Raw genomic sequence first — 12,595 nt, 5'->3', positions numbered from 1 at the left:
ATATATATATATATATATGTATATAGTATATATGTATATATGTATATATACATATATATATATATATATATATATATATAGTAATATATATAATATATATATATATATAATATGTAATGTATTGTATATATATTCTATATATAAGTCATATCACTTTACCGTGATCCATATACATACATCGAGCTACAAATGTCCTTTAATATCTAATTCACTCTACCTCGGAATTAATATATTTTCATATATGCTTAACGGAAGGGGAATTTTATTAGGCGATAATAGAATTATCCTGGGCGCCGACAATTCTATTATCGCCTAATAAAATTCCCCTTCTGTTAAGCATATATGAAAATATATTAATTCCGAGGTAGAGTGAATTAGATATTAAAGGACATTTGTAGCTCGATGTATGTATATGGATCACGGTAATGTGATATGACTTATATCGTTTTTAAAGAATGAGAAAAAAGATTTCTGTAAATTTGACATGGCAACTTTTTGGGTGCTTGTGCGATGGTTTGAATACATTTAAACCCCCCCTCCCAACCCCGCCTCCCCAAAAAAATATATGAAACAATATAAGAGCAAAAACCAATAAAAAAATATTGCATAGAAAAAATATTGTATAGAGGAACCATATTATGAATGGGAGGACGATAGAAATGAATGTAAGTATGTATGGATGATCAAGACTTCAGTCGACTCATAAACTTACAGACATATGGCGCAAAAAAAAAAGAGAGAAGAAAAAAGTAACTTGAGAGACGGGAGTTTGCAAATAATTCGTCTTCGGCGCCTGCAAAAAGACACATTCAACTTTCCTTTTTAAGATCCTTGCTTGCACACGTCTTCTATCGCCTCGGCATTGTGTGGGTCGTCAAGGGTCTATTCTTTTGGGGATCGTGTTACCATTGGAATCTTGTTTGCTGAAGAGGAGAGAGAGAGAGAGAGAGAGAGAGAGAGAGAGAGACGCTAGTCCGTTTATGGGTTGGGGTCGGAAAGAAGCAGCAGAGGCTCATTGATTAAGGAGAGAGAGAGAGAGAGAGAGAGAGAGAGAGAGAGAGAGAGAGAGAACGAACAACTAAAGTTGTCAGGTACTACTGCTTCATTGGTTAAGAATTACAGGCACATATGTTCAAAAATAGAGGAAAGGATTACCTCGTCGAGGTCTTCCCGGTTTGATGGCATACACTGACGGTACACTGGACGCTTACGGATGTTCTCTCTCTCTCTCTCTCTTCTCTCTCTCTCTCTCTCTCTCTCTCTCCATGCAACGAAGCTACGACCAGCACCACTTGAATAACATTTAGGTTCTCGATTCCCCACAAAGGTCAGCAGATACTTAATGGATTTGAAGAGTTCCTTCCATATATTTCCTCCTTGCTAATTTGGGGCTCGACCATTGCATTGTGAGCTGAACGCACTACACTGCGCTTCAAGCCTAGAGCCAAGTGTAAGAGTAGAAGGCAGGGCTCTGCCTATTAAAAGTGTCTCCTTTACCTTTATTACCAGCCGAAAGCAAAGTATGGCCTTAAACGTCTGTCTGTTTACTGCGCTTGTTTCCGTTCGTGTTCTTCCGAAAGGTAGCATTCTCAAAACCAGTTAGTGTCTGGGTTGGCACAAGGATTCGCCTTTGGTTCTACATTACTCGAAACCCCTCAAATACAACGCCCATCTTTCCTTATTTGTCCCATTACAAAGCAACTTTATTCCCAGTATCCTGAGGCTAACACGGACTGATGTTTTTCTTCGGGATCGATTTAGTCTTTCTCCTCATACTGTCAGCTCTTTTTTTTTCTTTTTTTTTTTTAATCGTGATTTGCTGATCTTAGTTCGGTAGCGATAGGACTTAATCAATACATATGTCAGAGTTAGACGGCCTGAAAGTTGCTTTTAGGAATCAAAGTTTGCCCATTCACACAGAATAAAGTTCTTTTTGTTGACGCAGGTGGTGGTTGCTGTGCGCTCTCGTCAGCTGTAATCAATTCTTACTTCTGACGGCAGCTACCCAAAACATCCCAACCTTTTTGTAGGATTCAGGCCCATCCAAATAGGGTAGCTTGGGGCGCTCGACATTCCTTCCACTTTGGTTTTGCTTAATTGATTTGGGTGTCTCTGCCACTATTTCTGGCTGCTAGGTAATTGCAGGTGCCATATTTAGTTACTTTCCGCCAACGGGGTGACCATGTTATAAACTGACATTCTGGAACTGGGGTCACTCAGATTTAGGTACACTAAGGCGCACTTTTCCTTCATTTCTTCTATATTTTCTATTCACTTTTGCACATTTCCCTCCCTCCTTCCTGCCGTTGCTCATCCTGGCAAAAGGTTTTCTCTGAGCGTGGGGTTTGTTGCCGTTTCAACCATCTCGTATATTTATCATTTTTTGTGGGTACATTAGTATAACATTAATAAAATTCATTGTTATTTTTCCTGACTGAATATTTTTAAGGAATAGAATCTTGCATGAAAATAGATACCTACAAAATATCCCAGTTTGTCTGAAAACAATTGGGAAAATCTTGGCCCCCGTAGGAGGCCAGTGCCGTCAGTGCAACTCGGGTGGTGCACTTAGGCGATACTCAAGGGTGTTTGCAGCACCCTCTTTTTAGCCATTTCCTCTTTCTCCTTTGCTTCCGTTCCGTTACCCAACTATTCTAATCCCCTCTTTCCATTATCTTGAGTTTAGCGCCTCATCAGGTGTGATCGGTATGGTCTTGGCCTGCCACCTCGGTGGCCGCGAGTTCGATTCTCGGGCAGTCCACTGAGGGGTTAGAGATGTGTATTTCTGGTGATAGAAGTTCACTCTCGACGTGGTTCGGAAGTCACGTAAAGCCGTTGGTCCCGTTGCTGAATAACTACTGGTTCCATGCAGCGTAAAAACACCATACAAATAAACAAACAATCTATCTTGAGCTCTGAATGGCCGGAAGGGCCCCAGTAATTGACTTAGTTTAAATCTTATAAATCAAATGAAAAATCTTGCAAAATATGGCCTGGTCCCATGTCGCATTTGATCCAGTGCCTATTTGATGAGAGCCAGTTGAATTACTTTGGGAAAGGAATGGTCATTAGTAGTATGTTTGGATCGTGACTGACTGACTTCAATTGAAAGCATACTGAATGGTGTGATATACACCATACCAATAAACTAGAAATTATTAAAATAACTGGGGAACAGAATTTTAATGCCTTCCTGATTTTCTTTATTTATATACGCGCAATGTTAACAACTATGAATGAAGCCATAATTAAGATTTTTTTCTGACAAAGCACTACGAATTAAACTTATGATATAGTACTAGACTTTTTGCTAGGTTAGACTACATCAGTCAAGAATTGTTTGGCTGGCGAATGTGATAATACGACCATATGAACAACAGCCCGTTCTGATTTAATCTAGTTACAACAACAAAACATTAGCGCATTATCGGGTTAAATATCGCTGTATAACTTTACACTGTATCGATTTAATGTCAAACAAAAACAAAATCATAACTTTGGGGTTGAAAAAAAAATTCTTATTTAGAATTTTTTTTACATATTCAAGAAATATAAATACATTTTGTCGCCTAAGCGCTTTAGTATGTTTCCACATCCAAACTTCATATAAATAACAATATTTTTACGATTCAATGTAACCGGGAAATATGCAAATGTTGTGAATTGGGTTTGTAAGAATAAATAATCGTACTTTATATTACTCAGGCGACATACACTTAATTCCAGGTGATTAAAGTAAAGAAAATGTACTTAATACTGTTAAGAAAAGCTAATATTATTTCTTGATGCTGTTTAGACGATATACTAGTAAATGTATAAGTCTTCGATGTTGCAGTTGCACAGACTGGGGTCACAATACGAAACAAAATAGTTGTTGTTAACAAATTGAACGAAATTAAAACTTGAAGTGATGTATAATTATAATGATTATATGACATAACGTCAGAGCGTTTAAGGGTTTATGTGTTTTGCACCAGTTCAAGAGATAATTAAATGATAAAATAGGTGAATGTGTTATTGTGTTCTTAAGGTATGCTTGGCCAGCGTGTATAATGAATGCCTACGACTAGTAAGCGACGTTAATCTAATTTACTCATAATCATCGGTATTATTATTATTATTATTATTATTATTATTATTATTATATTATTATTATTATTATTATTATTATTATTATTGAGAGTACTAATAGTGACCATATTATTATTATCATAATTGTGTACCTGTAACATAATGCAAAAGTCCAATGTAAACATCAGACGCACTGCAAGGAGCTTTGTAGAGGCGGCTACTTAACGCCTGTCTTTAAATATAACTATTATTGTTAGTGCTTTGTTAATGGTGCCTTTGTATTTGTTATTGTCATCCAGTTTCGGGCTTTGTTCTGATTTGAATCGGAGAAACAACAGCTGGAAACCGCATCCAAATGAAAGACGAACGAGACGAAGCAAGACACACGAAGGTCAGAAGCCAAATAACAGAGATGTTGAATCGCGTCCACATAAAATGAGAGATAGGCATCTTTACTATCAAAAGGCCACTTTTTTACCAGCGGGGCGATCGTATCTGCCTCGCGGAAGGGCCGACCTTTACGCCTCTCTTACACAGCTCTAATACCCTGTCAATGGCATATTTGCATGCGGCGTTTCCAGAATCCCTCGCGAACAACAAATTTTCAATCTCGTCCGGACCTATATTTGGAAGCGGGGAGGCTTCGGCGAACGTTTCAATTATCCGTCACACCTATGCGGCGGCAGGAGAATATTTTGACAGGTAAGGAGGGGACGTCCATCCGTTCGTCCGTCTGTCCGTACGGTTAACAGCTTATGCCTTCGGCCACGTTTCCTTTACAATTAATTTTACCCGGACTGAATGGAATTAAAAGGTTGGAAATGCTTCAGAGACCTTGGAAACAGTCTTTTATGGCGTACACCAGTGGCTAAGATGTCGACGCGACTTTTATTCTTTTGTCAAAAGTAGGAAATACAAATATTCAAAATGATTTATGACGTCTCTTTATTTTTATTCATAAAGCGACAGGCCTGGTTGTTACTTGACATTCTTGTTACTTGGTATCCCTAGGCAAAAGTTTAAGATGCACAACACTTGTGTTCTCGATTTAGTTTTAAGGGGCACAGTTTGGCTTTAGTCTGTGTGTGAGTTTGTTATAAAGAGAGAGAGAGAGAGAGAGAGAGAGAGAGAGAGAGAGAGAGAGAGAGTATCTTCTGTTTTACATTTCGTCTTGTGATGTTACAGACAAAATATTTTTTCTGCAGTTTTTAGCTCTTCATAGACACCGATCCTCAAACTTAACTCCAAATGGATTCTTCAGAAGACTGGCATTTTATTGAAATATATTTCCATGTCTGGGAATATAACAAGTTCGTCCCTATGCAAAATAATTAGGATTCATGAGCGAAACTATGATTGAAAATTTCAACTTTCATTGAAAGATATTCTCTCTTTATTCGTCAATATTTAATACTTTATTATTTCTATGGATTTTTGCTTACTACTTGTCGACTGTATCATTTTGTCACTCCAGTAAGCTGTCTCAGTTGCTACCTTTTCTTGGGAGAAAATTGTGTATTATTTATCCGTATTTTATCATTTTGTAAATATGCGAGGGTATTCTCTGTGTTTGGTCGTAATGCCACAGGATACATACATACATACATATGTATGTATGTATCCAGAGAGAGAGAGAGAGAGAGAGAGAGAGATTTTCTATAATCAGTATCACCAGATTTGTTATGGAGTTTGCAGAAAGTTGAAACTTAGTTTTTTATAGTATCGGGCATGTTTAAAATGTCGGGAATCTCAGCGAATCAACAACGGCTTCATTAATGTGATTTATCTGAGAATTTCAGTGTAATTCTAAAGTGAAATTCGTCTTACAAAGTTTCTTTTTCCTTGCAAGGGGAGAAGAGACAAACAAACTGCACACTGAAAGTAGAGGGTGGAGTTGGAGCCGGAGTGGGAGGGGGGGGGGGGGGGTGAGGTGGAGGGGAGTGCTTATATGAGGTAATAAACAGAGAGGAAGAAATTATTTGCTTGCGGTGAAGGATTAGTATGGTTTGGGGGGAGAAGGGGGGTTGGGTGAGGTTGTTAGAAAGATGGACCTTAGGAGGGTGGGAGGTCTGGGTGGGGTTAGAAAAATTCGTAAGAGTGGAGGAAGAAAATCCCATTAAACGCAACACACAAGCAAAACATTATGGTAATCTTCCTTCGAGTCAACAGCGCCAGCCTTTCCCGCTGACCGCATTAGTTATTGTTCTCTAAATCCGTAATAAGTTTTTCATCGGCCAAAGCCCGTCTCATCTTTTAACTAACGTTATTTAGCCTTCCCGTAATGGCATCTTTCCCGTTAAGGTGGCTAGCGGGGAAGACTTCCGGCGCCCCTTGGAACTCAACCTCATATGCAAATAGAGGTCGCTTTTGTTTCTTGTCCTGTGAGATTTCAGACTTTCGGTTACCAGAGGTTTAGTCTCGTCACGAACCCAGACTGCCGGTTATCGCCAGGTCTCTGTTTCCCCCAAAAAAAGGAGAGAGAGAGAGAGAGAGAGAGAGAGAGAGAGAGAGAGAGAGAGGCGGGAAAAAAGTCAACTTTCTCGAGCACACCGTGACTCCCCGAAGAGGCATTTTCTAGCCACGGAAGTGCTTTGGTTAATAACCCTACAATTGCCACTTAAAACTCGTTTCTTGTTGACCGTAAGCAGGGACAGTTCCATCCCCACCCTATTCCCTTCCCTCCTCTCCCCTCCCTCCTTCCCCTCCCCTCCCTCCCCCACCTCCTCTTCCTTTCTCCCTTCTTCTTCTTCCTGTCTTCATCTCCTCCTCATCCTCCTCCTCCCCCCTCTCATGAGGACGTCATGAGGCAGGAAGCGGTGCTGGGTTTATAATAAAAAAAAAAGAAAAAAGAAAAAAAGCTAATTGCCTATTATCGAGACTTGCTTCCATTCTTTGCAATCATTTAATCTGAAGTATATTTATTTCAATTTCTTCTTCACAGGAAGTTGTTCTGTCCACTTTTGTTGTCAATTAATGTGAAAAAGGTTTCATTTGAATCCCTCTTTTGCAGGAAATTGTTAACTTCGCTCTAAGAGACTCATTACTCATATAGATATTTCACATTTTGGTGGTCCTATATTGCACGATTTTATTTTAGTGCGTATGATCTAGATTCAAATTAGCCTCAAATTTGGCGAAGAGTGCATAGTATTAGTGACTAACAATTTGTTTTTTGTTAGCAAGGAAGTCACGATCTGTTTAATCACAGTTTATGTCGTCATTTTTTGCAATGAAACTGTTTTTTCTATGATATACACATTTTTTATGTCCGATTTAATTCCTTCCAAGAAATTTAAAATCTGACTTGCAACAGTGATTTTAAAACGATTTTATCTAAAATGTATAAAATAATTAGTTTCAGTAGTTTAAAATGTTGTTCATATTTACCTTTATTAGTTTTTTTTATCTCTTTCGTATCATGTGCCATCACTTCATTCAAAATCATAAAATAAAGTTACCCGGGGGGTCGACTGTTATAAGTCATGATCGGATTCAGTATTTGTCTTCACCATTGAATCAAACTTGAATACTTTCCAAAATTTATGTCATCCAGTTTTATAGTACGAATATGCCTGTGTGACAGATTTTCTAAGTATCCTTATGGATATAATACAAATTAATCGGGAGAAAAACTTAGACCAAAATTCTCCTTTACAGAAACGACGGAAATCCCCAGACTTGATGAGCACTTATTCCCAGGTACGTAAATAAAGTAAGCTATGTTCTCCCATAACAATATATATATTAACATGTCCTTTTTCTTCTCACATCAAAGGCGGTAGGTATGTATATGGGCAGAGTTTGTCCCCCAGATATTTATGCCTAATCCTGTTACCATATATCTCTGTACGTAGGGGCACGATGCTGTATTCCATGGAAGCCACTCAGGGCAGAAAATGAAAAATAATTTGCCATTTTATGGCTATTAATATAGGGTTACCTTTAATATTCAAACCCGTAGATGCGTTGAAGCTAATTACCGTCGCGTAGTATGCAATCCACGGGGTAAGGAATAAGTATATACTTTATGTAATTATAACTACACCTCCGCTGCTTGTTAATAGTTATAAAGTATCGTCGGGTATAATTACACGAAATTGCACCGCGTAAACAAACATAATGATTGCAAGTTCGATACCAAATTACGAAGCCGGGAACTTTCCAAGTTAAGGCTTTTCGGTTAACGGACGTTAATGGCCAAGAAGGGTCGCAATTGATATTAATGATAATCATTGGCCGACATGACGGTCAAAGGGATTCATAAGCCTCCGTTTCTCTGATATTGATTCCTGCGGTATCTATCCCCCGACGATCTCCCGTCTGGATGGGATCGAGTTGCGGTGAGTAATTAGCGAATTCGTTATTGAGTGGCTTTTCCCGTTAATTCGTTTCTCTTTCTATGCATTATGCTTTTGCTTTATGCAGTGTTCAAGTAGAAATGTGTAACATGTAGACCAGGATTTATATATTTGTTTAATTTTATTAATTACTTGTGGCATTCTGCTACTATACAAAATGAAATATATACTATATATATATATATATATATATATATATATATATATATATATATATATATATGTATATATATGATATTAAGCATAAAAAATATAATTATAGCATATGTTGTTATTAGTCTTATGTCTGTGTGTGTATGTGTGTGTGATGCGTGTGTGTATGTGTGTGTCTGTGTGTTTCACACACACACACACAAATATATATATATATATATATATATATATATTATATATATATATATATATATATATGTTGGTCCTACTTACATAAAACTTTTGTATATTCTGAATCAGTAATATATAATTGTCATAACAGAAATTTCAGAAGAAACCCCATATATCCAGCGGAGAGAGAGAGAGAGAGAGAGAGAGAGAGAGAGAGAGTAGAGAGAGAGAGAGCGAGATTTCAATTTTGCAACATTATGAATCAGGTCAGCCAAAATAAGAGGGCTTCTCAGGGAGCGTACTGTCATGTTTTTCCCAATCTTTTTATCAACAGGAGTTAATAAGAGTCAGGACTTAAGAAGATAATAAGTTAATAGTTAAATAAGGAGTTTAGGAGCAAATAAGTCTCTTGGAAGGGGGGTTTAAAGGTATTGGAGCCCGAGTTTATGGCTGGAACACGGTTGATAATAGAGGGATAACTTGAGGGGAGTTCGACAATTGACTGCGAGTCGTGACAAAGTTGACTAGCTCTCCGGGGCTGATTCTGAAATAATACCCTGAATTTGTCGCTATATTGTTTGCCTCGCAGCGAATTTGTGTACGTGTGTGTGCGTGTGTGTGATCTCTACGCAGTATATGAGGCCTTGGTTAATAAGAGTATGAGGGCTATGTTTCAGTCCGTAAGAGAGGTAGTGTGAGAAATAGTCTTAATCACTTTCTGAGAGAGAGAGAGAGAGAGAGAGAGAGAGAGAGAGAGAGACTGTTAAGCACGTTATGAGCAAAACAAGAAAGAATCCTAAATATTGTTTCATATTTTAGGAGAGAGAGAGAGAGAGGGGGGAGGGAGACAAGAGAGCGAGAGAGAGAGGAGAGATTTAATCTCTGCATCTTCATGGGAGATGCAGAGATTAAATCTCTCATTGTGTATATGTTATTGCATTAAATCTCTCAGTGTATATGGTATTGCATTATACCAAACTAATAAGACAGTTAGGTATATGCATCAGTATATACAACACCGAAGTCAGTGAACTGTGAACCCATCCCCTTAATATAGACCTTTTCTGATAAACAAGACTCTCCTGATAGGAAGCAGTGAACGTTTCTCGTTCTATATTCTACAGTGGCTTGCTGTTTTGTACATATTGTTATTGTCGATTGTTAACATTTCTTTTAGGGTAAATGAAATTCCCTCGTAGCGTATTATTATAGAAAATGCCACAGGAGCAGTATATCTTGAGGAAAAATCTGTTTTTAGGAAAATATAACAATCTCATAACGTATCTTTAAAGAGAAAGTTTTCATAGTTTATGGAGGATATAGCGACATCATGTCGTATTTTATTAAAGAGAGTAACTGCCATATTATTGTAATTTTATTGACAAAATTTATAGTACAAGTAAAGTATATTTTAAGGAGCGTGAAACTTTATCAAAACGTCTAAAGAGAACATCAAACCTTTGTAACGCATTTTTAAGAGAATATAAATTCCTCAGATCGTATTTTTAATTTTTAAGAAGATTGTGTCCCACTCATAACGTATTTTTATGGACCATGTCAGATCCTCATCAATTTTTTAAGGTAAATATAAAATCATCATGATGTGTTTTTGTGCCTAAAATCTTCACAAAGAATTTTTAGCGAGATTGCAAAATCTGTCTTACGCTGACTCATGTTGTATCTAAATCATATTTTCACTCTGTTCTTTGCCTTCTTTTCTCTGTTTCGTGTTTTGTCGTCATTCGCACGGCACCTAACCCTCTTGGCAAATAACTGAGTAAACCAAAATAAACAAAACTACATAAGATACACGAAACTTTAACTTAAAAAATGCTTAACGAAGATAACTGTGGCACTGATTTTGTGTGACCTCAATCATTAAAAAAAAAAAATAAATAAATAAATAAATAAATAAATAAATAAATAAAAAATAAGCGTGCGTGGGGAAACATGATAAATAGATATTTTGAACCGAAAAAAAATGACTAGAAAAATATTTCAAAACCGCAGCCTTTATTAGGATTCATTAAAGTGATTTTCATGGAAGCCATACAGTTATTAACGCAAGGTAGAAAATGTTCATAAAAAAAGTAAAAGAAAAAAACAAAACTCCCTTTTAATAACCGTATATCAACAATGTTGTACCTCGAAGTGCGTATATAGAGTAGAGGCGAACCCAATTTTTCCTTTTAATAAAACTCGTTTCTGCACTAATTAGTCAAAGATGGATGGCCGAGCCGACGGTTGAAGCCAATATCAATCTATTCGGTGTAGCCTGCTTCCAAGCATGAAGGATATCAAGGTCGAGGTAATAAATCAGTTGAATTTTTCGCTGAGCCCAGTGTTTTCAATCTCTTTCTTATTCTTTATTTTCTTGCAGTAGTTGAAAACCAAGGAGGGAGTTGACCGTTTCATAGGTCATAGTATGATAAGTGATATTACTATTTTTTTCTTTTGCTGTGAAGGAGAACGCGAACGAATAGAATATTTGAATTTGGTATGAGACCCCAATATGTTAGCAAGTATTGATACTTGGTTTCATTCATATGGAGAGAGAGAGAGAGAGAGAGAGAGAGAGAGAGAGAGAGAGGACAGCTCATGGGAATGTACAATGAACCCCCAAGATTATATAGCTTAACTAAATAAAAAAAAATCAACAGCTCAAGATTAAAAGAAGCTTGAGGTATAAACATCAAACTTGTCTTTTTATCTCTCCTTACAAAATTGCAATGAAACAGGAGAAAACATTGTTGCTTCATTATGTCAAAAAATACACATAATTTTATAATACTTGCGCCAACTACCAGCTTATAATACCTCTGCCAACTACCACCAAATTTGTAGTTATTTTTTTTTTTTATTTTACTTTTTACCAGTTCTTTTATATTCCGTTAGAGCAGGAATTTCTAGTCATGTATTAAGAACATTTGGTGGCTTTGGAATAGGGAGGTTCGTTGTCCGAAATAAAAATAATTCATCCTCCATACTGAAGGGAGAAGGTTCACACTCCATGTTATATTCGACGAAATGGTGTAACGTCTAACGACCAGCCAGCGCAAGGAAAATAATAATACAATATAATTGTATATCGCTGACAGCCAATTGCCTCTCTCTTGTTTGCTAGAGCTTTTACGTTTAATTTTGCTTCTTGACATTTTTATTTAAGACCGTGGTTCCCAGACTGACTGGGTTATTAGTGCAAAAAAGGCATGTTATTTCTCTAAAAAAGATCATAATTAAGAAGCGACTTCAGGACCTACTGACGTGTGGTTTTCGTATGTATGCTCATTGTTGAATTATACGGGAACTTGAACAATGCGAGAAACTGAATGTTCAAAAACAGTGAGATATCACATTTCATATATATATATATATATATATATATATATTATATATATATCTATATATTATATATATATATATATATTTGAAATATGTATATATATATATATATATATATATATATATATATATATATATATCCTAGTCGATCAGGTAATATTTAGCTAAATCAATATTAAGCATCCTGTTCAGTACTTAAGAACAACTAGTAAGTAGAATGATGCCAATCACTTATTTGTTACTCAGAGACCTCCTTCTCTCATCTTCATTCCTCATTGTCGACATCTGCACTGTAAGAGATAGAGGTCATTTGGTACACCCCTATAGGAGGGTAGTGCCGTCAGTGGACCTCATGCGGTGCACTGTAGGCATTACTTGAGGTTCTTTGCAGCGTGCCTTCGGCACCTAGCTGCAACCACTATCGTTCATTTTACTGTAACTCATTTCATATTCTTTTTCTTCATCTTACTTTCCACCCTCTCTTAACACTTGATTCATGG

Source organism: Macrobrachium nipponense, chromosome 30, assembly GCF_015104395.2.
Source record: "Macrobrachium nipponense isolate FS-2020 chromosome 30, ASM1510439v2, whole genome shotgun sequence".
Classification (NCBI taxonomy): Eukaryota; Metazoa; Arthropoda; class Malacostraca; order Decapoda; family Palaemonidae; genus Macrobrachium; species Macrobrachium nipponense.
Note: the sequence above shows the minus strand (reverse complement) of the source record.